This window comes from Vitis riparia, chromosome 18 (genome assembly GCF_004353265.1).
Source record: "Vitis riparia cultivar Riparia Gloire de Montpellier isolate 1030 chromosome 18, EGFV_Vit.rip_1.0, whole genome shotgun sequence".
NCBI classification, from domain to species: domain Eukaryota; kingdom Viridiplantae; phylum Streptophyta; class Magnoliopsida; order Vitales; family Vitaceae; genus Vitis; species Vitis riparia.
In genome coordinates, this window is record NC_048448.1 from 18,205,752 (window position 1) to 18,215,986 (window position 10,235).

Consider the following 10,235-nt stretch of genomic DNA (forward strand, 5'->3'; position numbering starts at 1 on the left):
AAACTCTATGAAGGGGGATGCACTAAAAAAATTCTCAAGGAAGAGGGGACAAACACTAAACAAACTCAAGGAATAGATATTCTATAAAGAAACTAAGGGATAGTGGGATGTCTTAATAAGACTCAAGGAAAGGGGATGCCCTAAACAAAGATATGGAAGGAGAATGTTGTAAACAAACTCAAAGAAGGGGATGTGCTAACAAGACTCAATGAAGGAGGATGCGCTAAAGAAACTCAAAGAAGGGGGATTCTTTAAACAAAATTTGGGAAGGGGATGTCATTAACAAACTCAAGGAAGGGGGATGCTCTAAACAAACTCTTGGAAAGGGTGACGCCCTAAGAAACTAAAGCAAGGGTGACGCCCTAATGTAACTCAAGGGAGTGGGATGGCCTAAGGAAACTCAAGGAACATGGATGCACAAAACAAACTAAAGGAAGGGGGATGCCCTAATAAAACTCGAGGAAAGTGGATGTTGTAAACAAACAAAATGCCCTAGACAAACTAAACCAAGGGAGATGTGCCAAAAAAAAAACTAAAGAAAGGGGGAGGGGATTAACAAACTCCAAGAGGCATCTGCACTATGAATCTTAAGGAAGTCGGAGTGCACTAAAATCAACTCTTGGAAGGGGGGTGCCATAAACTTAAGCAAGGGGGATCCTTTACACAAACTCCAGGGAAATGGGTGCCCCAAGAAGCTCAAGGAACGGGGATGCCCTAAACAAACTAATGGAAGGGGGATTCCTTAATAATAGTTTAGGAAGGGAGATGCCCTAGTAACACTCAATGAAGGGGGATTCCCTACACATACTCAAGGATGGGGAATGCCTTAAACAAACTAAAGTAAGGCGAATCCCATCAACAAAGTCAGGGAAGGGGATGCCACACACAAACTCAAGGAAGGGGGATGCCCAAGTGGGATGCCATAAACTAAGTCAAGGAAGGGGAATGCCCTAAACAAAGTCACTGAAGGAAGATGTCCTAAATAAACTCCAAGAGGGTATAAACCAACTCAAGGGGTAGGGGGATGTCATAAAAAACTAATGAAAGTGGGATGTGCTAATAACAGTGATGGAAAGCAGTTGTCATAGACAAACTCCAAGAAAGGGGATTCCCTAGACAAACTTAATGAAGGGAGATGTGCTAAAAATATATAGAAAATGGGAGGTGTTGAACAAACTACAAGAGGTGTATGCCCTATAAAACTCAAGAAAGTGGGGGTGCACTAAATCAACTATTGAAAGGGGGATGCCCTAAACAAACATAAGGAAAGGGGATGCTCTACACAAAGTCCAGGAAAGGGAATGAACTAAACAATCTCCATGAAGAGGGTTGACCTAAGAAACTCAAGAAAGGGAGATGCCCTAATGTAACTCAATGGTGGGTGATGCCCTGAAGAAACTCAAGGAATGGGGATGCCCTAAACAAACTAAAGGAAGGGGAATGCCCTAAACAAATTCATGGAATGACAATACTTAAAACAAACTAAAGGAAAGGGGGGTGTCCAAAAGAAAATCAAGGAAGGAGGGGATTCCCATAAGAACTAAAGGAAAGGATGCCTTAATGAAACTCTATGCCATAAACAAATTCAAGGACAGGGGATGTCATTAAAAAACTCTAGGAAGGTGGATCCCCATAAAACTTAAGGAAGTGGGAGTGCACTAAATAAACACTTAGTAGGGGGATGCCTTAAACAAATTCAACTAAGGTGAATGCTTTACACAAACTCTAGGAAGGGGAATGAACTAAACAATCTCCATGAAGAGGAATGACCTAAAAATGTGAAGGAAGGGTGATGCGCTAAGGAAACTAAAGAAACCCCATGGCCTAGGCAAACTAAAGGAAAGGGGGTGTCATGATAACACTCGAGGAAAATGGATGCCCCAAACAAATTCAAAGAAATGGAATGCCCTAAAAAACCTCAAGGAGGGATGCTAAAAAAGAAACTAAAAGAAAAGGGGATGTCCTAAACAAAGTCAAGGAAGGGAGATTCCCTAATAATAATCAAGGAAATGGGATGACCTAAACAAACTAAGGGTAGGGGGATGCCTTAAAGAAACTCTAGGAAAGGGAATGTCATAAACAAAATCAGGAAATAAGGATGAATTGAAAAAAAAAAAACTCCATGAATAGGGATGGCCTAAGAAAATGAAGGAAGGGTGATTCCCTAATTTAACTCAAGGGAATAGGATGACTTATGGAAACTCCAGGAAAGGAGATGCCTTGAACAAATTAAAGGAAGATGGATGCCCTAATAAAGGGAAATGACCTAAATAAACTAAAGGAAAGGATGATGCTAAACAAACTTAATGAAGGGGAATTGTAACACCTAGTACTAATGAATTAATTAGGCAATAATGATTATTTTAGTACTTAACTTTAAGCTTGCTTAATTAGATGTTAAAACTAGTTTAGTGCTAATCATGTTTAATTATGAATTAAACTTTGATTAAGGTTAAGTGGGATTAGTTAATGATCTAAGCATGCTTATTAGGTTCTTAGGGACTGATTAGGGTTATGAAAACCTAAAGGACTAATGGGCAATTATGGGTTTTATTTTTTATAACTTGAAGGACTAAAGTGCAAAATTGGGAAATTGGAGTTAGTGGAATGCCACCTCCTACTTGGGTGGATTGGTGGCAGCCATGTGGGCTGCCACCTCGTGCTTGGGTGCATGGAGACCCCTTTATAAGGGGGCTGCAGCTCGTTTTGCACCATTTCACCTGCAGCAACTTGGGTTAGAGAGAGAATCTAGAGAGAGAAAGTGTAGGTTTGAGGTAAGCAAGTTGTTTAATTTTGTAATTTTCGTTTATTTTGGTTCCTAATGGTATGTTGAAAAGAATTAACGGTAAAAATTGTGTAAAAGTTGAGTATAATTAGCTATAAACCCGTTTTAGTTAAAAATCGCAATTAATTAAAGATTAAAGTATTTTAAGTTAAGTATTTTATTAATGGTAAGATCAGCATAAATCTTTGTTTAATTTGGTTTGATTGAAAAATAGATTAGTAAACATGTTTGGTAATTAATTAGGGAAATTAATATGCATTGTAAATATTGTTTAATTCAATTCAAATTTGATTTGAAAACATGTAGGATATAGATTAGAGAATGTGAGAATTAAAAATTTGCAACAATAAACTATATAAATTTTCATGGTTAGGAAACCTAAATTATGTTGTTTCATTTCAGTTCCTCGTAATAGGCAAAGATCGCCTACTTAGAAGAAACACAAAAATGAAGTCGGTGTAAGGTAGGGAATTTTATGCTATTCTATGGTGTATCTGATTTCTATCCTTGAATTATTTGTTGGAATTTTATGTTATTTCTATGATTTCATAAAATCTTTTAAAGTGTCATTGCATCTCGGTTTATTGCATTGAAATGTTACCATGATGTTGGAATGTATATTGGTATGAAGATTCATGGTTTTGTGTTGTCGAAATGGTTTATGGTGTGATTTCATTGCAAGAAGGATATGGAATTATCACAGATCATATTCAAAGAATTTATTGGTGGCGAAGTGCTTATGTGATGCTACAGGCCTTTTCATTTGATATATATTGTTTATGTGGGACCGTGGGTCCTTGGGTGAAAGTCCCTAAAGCCCTCGAGGAAGACACTCCAATGTGGGTGTATGGGGTTGGTCCTACCCCTGGGTTTTAGTCCCTAAAGACACGGGGTTGGTCCTGCCCTTGGGTATGAGTCCCAAAAGACACGGGGTATGACTTGCCCTTGGTTGATGTCCCAGAATAGTCATTATTATATTGATCGAGTGTCTTGTGGAGCATTGATATCTGCTGTGTAGATTGTTGGGAGTCAGCAATTTATCAGTTGTGAAAGGATGGATAGGGAAAAGCAATGATGAAACCAACAAACACATGCATACATGTTTGACATGAATACACATTTGTTAATAGTTATGAAATGTTTATCATGCACGTTATTAAACGTTTAATTCAAGGTTTTTAAGGGTATACTTAGGATGGTTATAAACTTTCCTACTGAGTTGTGAACTCACCCTATCCCTTCCACCTCTAGATGCAGGTCAGAAGACCTATGCAGGAAATAATGCTTGAGCAATGCTTTACTGTGATTGGATGCTGTTTGCTCATATTGAAAGTCTTTTGAGGCCACGCCTTTTGTATCAAGACTAGACCTTTTGTTGGAACGATGTAATGTATATATTTGTCAGATACACTTGTAGTATGGGCTACCCGTAGTAAACAATGGGGTTTGGTATATGTAAATTAATGTTGTACAAGTTTCTTTTGTGAAACAAAACATATTTTGTTAACTTAATAGTCACAATGTTTAATACAGGATGTACTCTTTATAACAGGTTTTCCATATCCTCTTTTTGAACAAATTCAAGTAGGAACTCAACATTTAAATTTTTGAGAGCACTTATACTGTATTTGAGTATCAATTGTTTAGTTGAAGAATAAATAATAATAATAATAATAATAATAATAAAAATTGGGGTGTGATAGGAATGACTTAAACAAACTAAAGGAAAAGGGGATGCCCTAAACAAAGTTAAGGATGGTGGATACTCTAATCAAACTGAAAAGAAAGAAGGTGCCATAAACAAAGTCAAGGATGGGGTTACTGTGGACTTGCATTTCTCACTTGTGTCCTCACTCAACAACGAGATTCATTTTTTATTTGTGAAATTTTGATATTTTATTAAAATTTGGAGTTCTCACTCAACTATTTAAATTTTCATTTTTTTATAGGGAAAATAATAGAAGAAACTAAAAGCCTAAGAAAAATGACACCTTAAACTTTTGGAAAAACATGTCTTTGAAATAATAAACTCAAGTCTATAGGTCCAAGGATCAGGTTACCTATCAGGAAGGTACCTTAAGGTAGTGGTACTCTAAACCCTTAAAAAGGTCTCTATCGACTAAATTGAGGGAAGTACAACAATTAAGTGATTAATAGAGGGAATCAAGGAAGACTAATGATGATTACTTAAATTCCAATAACATATTAAGCATGCTAAACAAATAATTCAAGTCATACCATAAAGGAAGAGTAAGATGCGTACCTGGACTACAATTTAAAGCGCTATTACAAGATACTGAAGTTAGTTCAAACAACAAAATATATAACATGCATCTCATTAGTGAAAATCAAACAAACATCAAGGCACTCAGTGCCAATATCAAACATGGTATGGTTCACACAAAACATTTCATATGTAACTAAAAAGAAGTGTATGGTGGAGAGTGTACCTGAAGAGCATATCTTTAACACAATGCACTTTCAATACAAATGGAGAAGCTACGATAAAAGATGATGACAAGCAATTATGATAGCATAATATCTACATGGCATGAACTTACAAAGACATCAACTATACAAGGTATATAACCAACTAAATAAATCAACTTTGGGAAAAGCTTTTTCGATGCAAATAACATTCTAGAATCAATTTCAAGAAGTGAGTAACATCACACAATTGTGGGAAAAAAAATTAATACACTCCAAAAATAATTAAAACAAAATGGTCATTAGCCAAGTTGAAACTGGTAGCAAGGATAAGTTTTAAAATATCTTTTATGTAGGGTTCTGTCAAATCTTCATTCAATATTCGATAACCCATACATCCTCAACCTCAAGTGAAAAGATTACCAAGGCCAAGGACATTCCCATTAGTTTGGGGGCACAAGTTCAAACTTATACGAATAAAAACAAAGTTTTTGGAAAACCAAAAAGAGAATGCAACTTGTATGAAATGAGTTGCATGTTTTTAAAAGAAAGTGAGATGTTTGCCTTAAACCTAAAACGAATTTTCTTTTAAAGTCCTTAAATGATTCAAATCCTTTTGAAAATAATTTAAATTATTTTCTTAAAAAAATGATTTTAGGATGAGCAAAAAAGGGACTAAGAAAATTAAGAAATTCCGAACAAAAGACTTAAAAGTTGGGATTTTTTATTCATAACTTAAAACAATTTGAAAAGAAAGGAAAAATCAACTTAGACCTTCTTTTTTACTACCTTTTCATTCATGATGGAGAAGAGATCTTTTTTTTGTAAAAGAAATTTTGACTCAAAAATCAATTAAGTTTTTTCTAAAGAATAACAAGCTCTCAAAGGTAAATAATCAAACATCATAAATTTTTAACTAAGGTAGCATTCAAAGAACTTTAGAAAATAACTTAAGATGAATTTTTAACTAAACTAGCATTCAAGGAACTTCAAAAAAGAATCTAACATGAATTTTTAACCAAACTAGCATACAAAGAATTTCAAAAAAATAATACAGAAATTCAAACTCCAAAACTTATATACTGCCTAACAGAAAATCTAACAAGTTCATCACCATCATGAAAGGAAGATAGAGACTACTTGTCTTAAGGGGCAGAACAAGAGAAATGCCAATCTCACATAAGTACCAAATAGGTTGTTAAACACAACACTTATTAAACCAATTGCTCTAACAAATAAAAGCATAAGTTGATTTACATATTAAGGCAGAGAAGAAAAAAAAACACTTTTTGAGAAAATCACTATTAATTAGTTAAAGGGAAATTTAATTAGAAAGTAGTTTAAGGAATTTGGTTAATTATGATTTAAAATTACCATAAGTTTGAAAAATAATATCTAAGTATTTATCATTGTAACATATTGACCAGAATAAGAATATTAAAATTTTAAATAATTTTTTATTTTGATAGAAAATTTAACCTATAGTTAAATAAATCATTATATTATTTAAATACCAAATTTTAATATGTCTCATCTTTTATAGAAGAACCCTAACTAAGAATTCTTAGGATCCGTTTGGCATATTTTCTTAAAATTGCTTTTAAAAATTATTTTTCATTCTATAACTTAAAAACCATTTTTAAAAAACATAATCAAACAAACCCATATATATATATATATATATATATTAAACTGATGAAAATAATTCCTACTTATGTTTCTAAAAATTATTTTTTATTTCATTTTAATTTTAAAAATTGCTTTAAAAAATATTAAAAAATATTTTTAATTATTATTTTTAAAATTTTGTTTTAAAAATAAATTATTATTTTTAGAACAAATCTTTGGTGTTTTTTTAATTATTTTTTATTATTAAATAATAATTTAAAATATAAATAGTTTTATGAAAACTTTAACATGGGACATAGATTGGTTTTTCATTTTTTTTTCCTTCAATTTTTTTTTTGAGTTAAAGTATTGTAATTGATATTTAAGCAAAAAATTTAAGCACCATGTACCCAAAGATTGGGTTGTGTCAAATTTATTTTTAACCTAAATTCGGCCCATTGGCTTGCCCAACTTAAATTTTGGGCCTCACTTCAAATAAAAGCGAAGCTCGAACGTGACCCCTTAAAAATATCTGGGTCAGGTTGTGCTAAGAATTAAATTTCTCAGAATAGGCATCCAACCAAGGGAACGAAAGTACCTAATGGGCTTGCCTTTTCATTGTGTCTTTTCAATATTTTGTTTTGTGGAATGAAAGGACCCAATGGGCTTGTATTTTTTAGTTGGGCCCTCTAGTTATTTTTTTAACCTCATCCTAAACAGCCCAAGGACCCAAAAGAAAAAAAAAAAAAAAAAAAAATCTTTTCTTTGAGAAGTATATCCCAACACCTCCTAAATAAATTCTTAATAATTTACTATAAACATTTATAAATAGAAATTTCAATATTATAATAAATTAATATTACTACCTTTGTTTTTTTTTTTTTTTTTTTTTTTTGAGAAAATCGCTTTTAATTAGTTAAAGGGAAATTTAATTAGAAAGTAGTTTAAGGAATTTGGTTAATTATGATTTAAAATTACCATAAGTTTTAAAAATAATATCTAAGTATTTATCATTGTAACATATTGACTAGAATAAGAATATTAAAATTTTAAATAATTTTTTATTTTGATAGAAAATTTAACCTATAGTTAAATAAATCATTAGATTATTTAAACACCAAATTTTAATATTGTAGACCCCCATTTAGGGGCTCATGTTTTTATCACATTTGTTGTAAGTTTTTCTTTGCAGGTGGAAGGCTCTCAAGGAGCCACGTGTCTCTTCCAGATTGACTAGTAAAGAATCAAGTTAATGGTATTGATGGCCAATGGAAGCTTGACATGTGGAGATATATTCAGCAAAAAAGCTGAAAACCGTTAAGCTGCAGGAGAGTGGAGAGGGGCAGCAGGGGTGAGGTGTTTTTAGTGCTGCCGTTAGAGATATTTTGGTAGAGGGAGGCTGGCAGCTAGGGGGCAGGAGAGACGAGAGAAGAGAGCTGAATAAGAGAGGCAGAGTATGGTTAGGGAAGCAGAGGAGCGTATGAGGGAGTAGGGGAGGAGAAAACCAAAGGTTTGGAATTTTCTTAGGGGGTAAGTTGTGGCAGAAAGGGAAAGAGATTCATCGAAAAGAGCTGAAGCTTGGTTTTTCTTTGTTTGAAGAACCCAGGTATGGACATGACATTCCTCTTACCTCTCATTTTTTTACTATTATTCCTCAGCTTGCTAGTGATCTCCTTAGTATTATGTTGATTGGGGTGGATATTGAAGGCCACCAACTTATTTGTTGCCTTATATCTCTGCTTTTGTGTGGATTTGTCCATTTTTAACTTGCTCAGATCCTATTGTGGTTATGAAATGTCCAAGAATCATGTCTGTAATAGCATTTGATGTGATTTTCCCACCTGCTAGGAAGGGTCATTAACTATTCATGAAGTGAATCTTCTGAGGTTCTCTTTATTTATTCATCCTATTTTGTGCTCTGTTTCCCCAACTTCCCCTACCTTCCCCTGCCTCTGGTACCTACTCCTAGGACACATTATTTCTCTCATCTTCGCCTATGGGAACAAGGGATTACAAAGAATATGTCCTCGGTGGGTGGGGATTTTGGGTTGAAATATTTGGTTTGGTGCTGTTATACATCTTGAGGTTCGATCATTTGACTGTGTGTTGATGGTAGTGCCAGTGAAAGAACTATGGCAGGGGCTCTTCTTTGCATTAAAAAAAAGGAGGTTTATTCACAAATGGAACCAACTGTAGAAGGATTGATTACAGTGGCTGGGGGCTCAGATTGAGGTGATTCGCACAGATCACATGCACTTGAGAGGGAAATCAATTCTGTCGACGACAACCTTTTGATCGATGTCTCGGGACCTTGCTCTTCATGGAGGGAACTTCCAAGGGATTCCTATTGGTGTTTCCATGGGCAATCTTCAGATTGCCATTGTAGCAATTGGGAAGCTCATGCTTGCGCAATTCTCGTAACTGGTCTGTGACTATTATAATGGTGGTTTGCCTTCCAATTTGAGTGGCGGCCCCAACCCGAGCTTGGGCTATGGCTTCAAAGGTGCTGAGATAGCCATGCCTACCTATTGCTCCGAGCTTCAGTACCTGGCGAACCCTGTCACTACACACGTGCAGGGCGCCATCTCCAAAGTACGAAGAGCCAGGCTTGCACTTACAACCCGCAGGAGATGTGCAAGCCTGCACTGGCCACTGCTATCTTCAGCACTGTAACCTTCATGCTTGGCGCTGTCACTTCAGTCGAATCCGATCCCTTGGGATTGGAGCTCAGGCTTCACCATACCAAAGAATGGTACCATTGGAAAGGCTTGATGCAATGGGGCGGAGCAAGGTTTAAGCAAGGCTATTACGGGCTGCCAGTGTTCGTGGAAGATGAAGAAGTAGCGCTGTTTTGGCCAAGGAGTTTTAGGTAGATAGATGAAAGAGTTGGAAGCAGTGCAATTCCTGAATTGGCTCAAGGTCCCAACGTAAATTTTGTACAGCGAGATATGCACGAGAACTTACCATAGAAGAGCATCTCCAGGCCTGGTGGGTCTTCAATCAGATGCCAATCCACTAGCACGGATAAACAGAAATCAAGAAATCTATTGGACAATGCGAGCAACCTCCTAACCAATTTTTTAAGTGGGGAAGTATAGGGTCAATGCCTGTAGTTGAAGGTGCAGTTTCTGATCTTTTTGGGTCGGCCTTTATTCTTTTCACTGTATGATTGATTCATAGAGCATGGCTCAGTGTATAAACTTGCTTTTGGGCCAAAGGCATTTGTTGTTGTGTCAGATCCCATTGTTGCAAGGCATATTCTTCGAGAAAATATCTTTGGTTATGACAAGGGAGTTCTTGCTGATATACTAGAACCAATAACGGGGAAAGGCCTCATACCCGCTGACCTTGACACCTGGAAGCAGAGGAGAAGAGTTATTGCTCCTGGGTTCCATGCTTTATACTTGGAAGCTAT

The 10,235-nt window shown here is 35.4% G+C and overlaps 1 pseudogene; it reads left to right on the forward strand.

Moving 5' to 3' along the window:
• The first annotated feature begins 8,816 nt into the window (after window positions 1–8,816).
• On the forward strand, window positions 8,817–9,523 carry LOC117905495 (annotated as a pseudogene).
• Window positions 9,524–10,235: the final 712 nt, after the last annotated feature.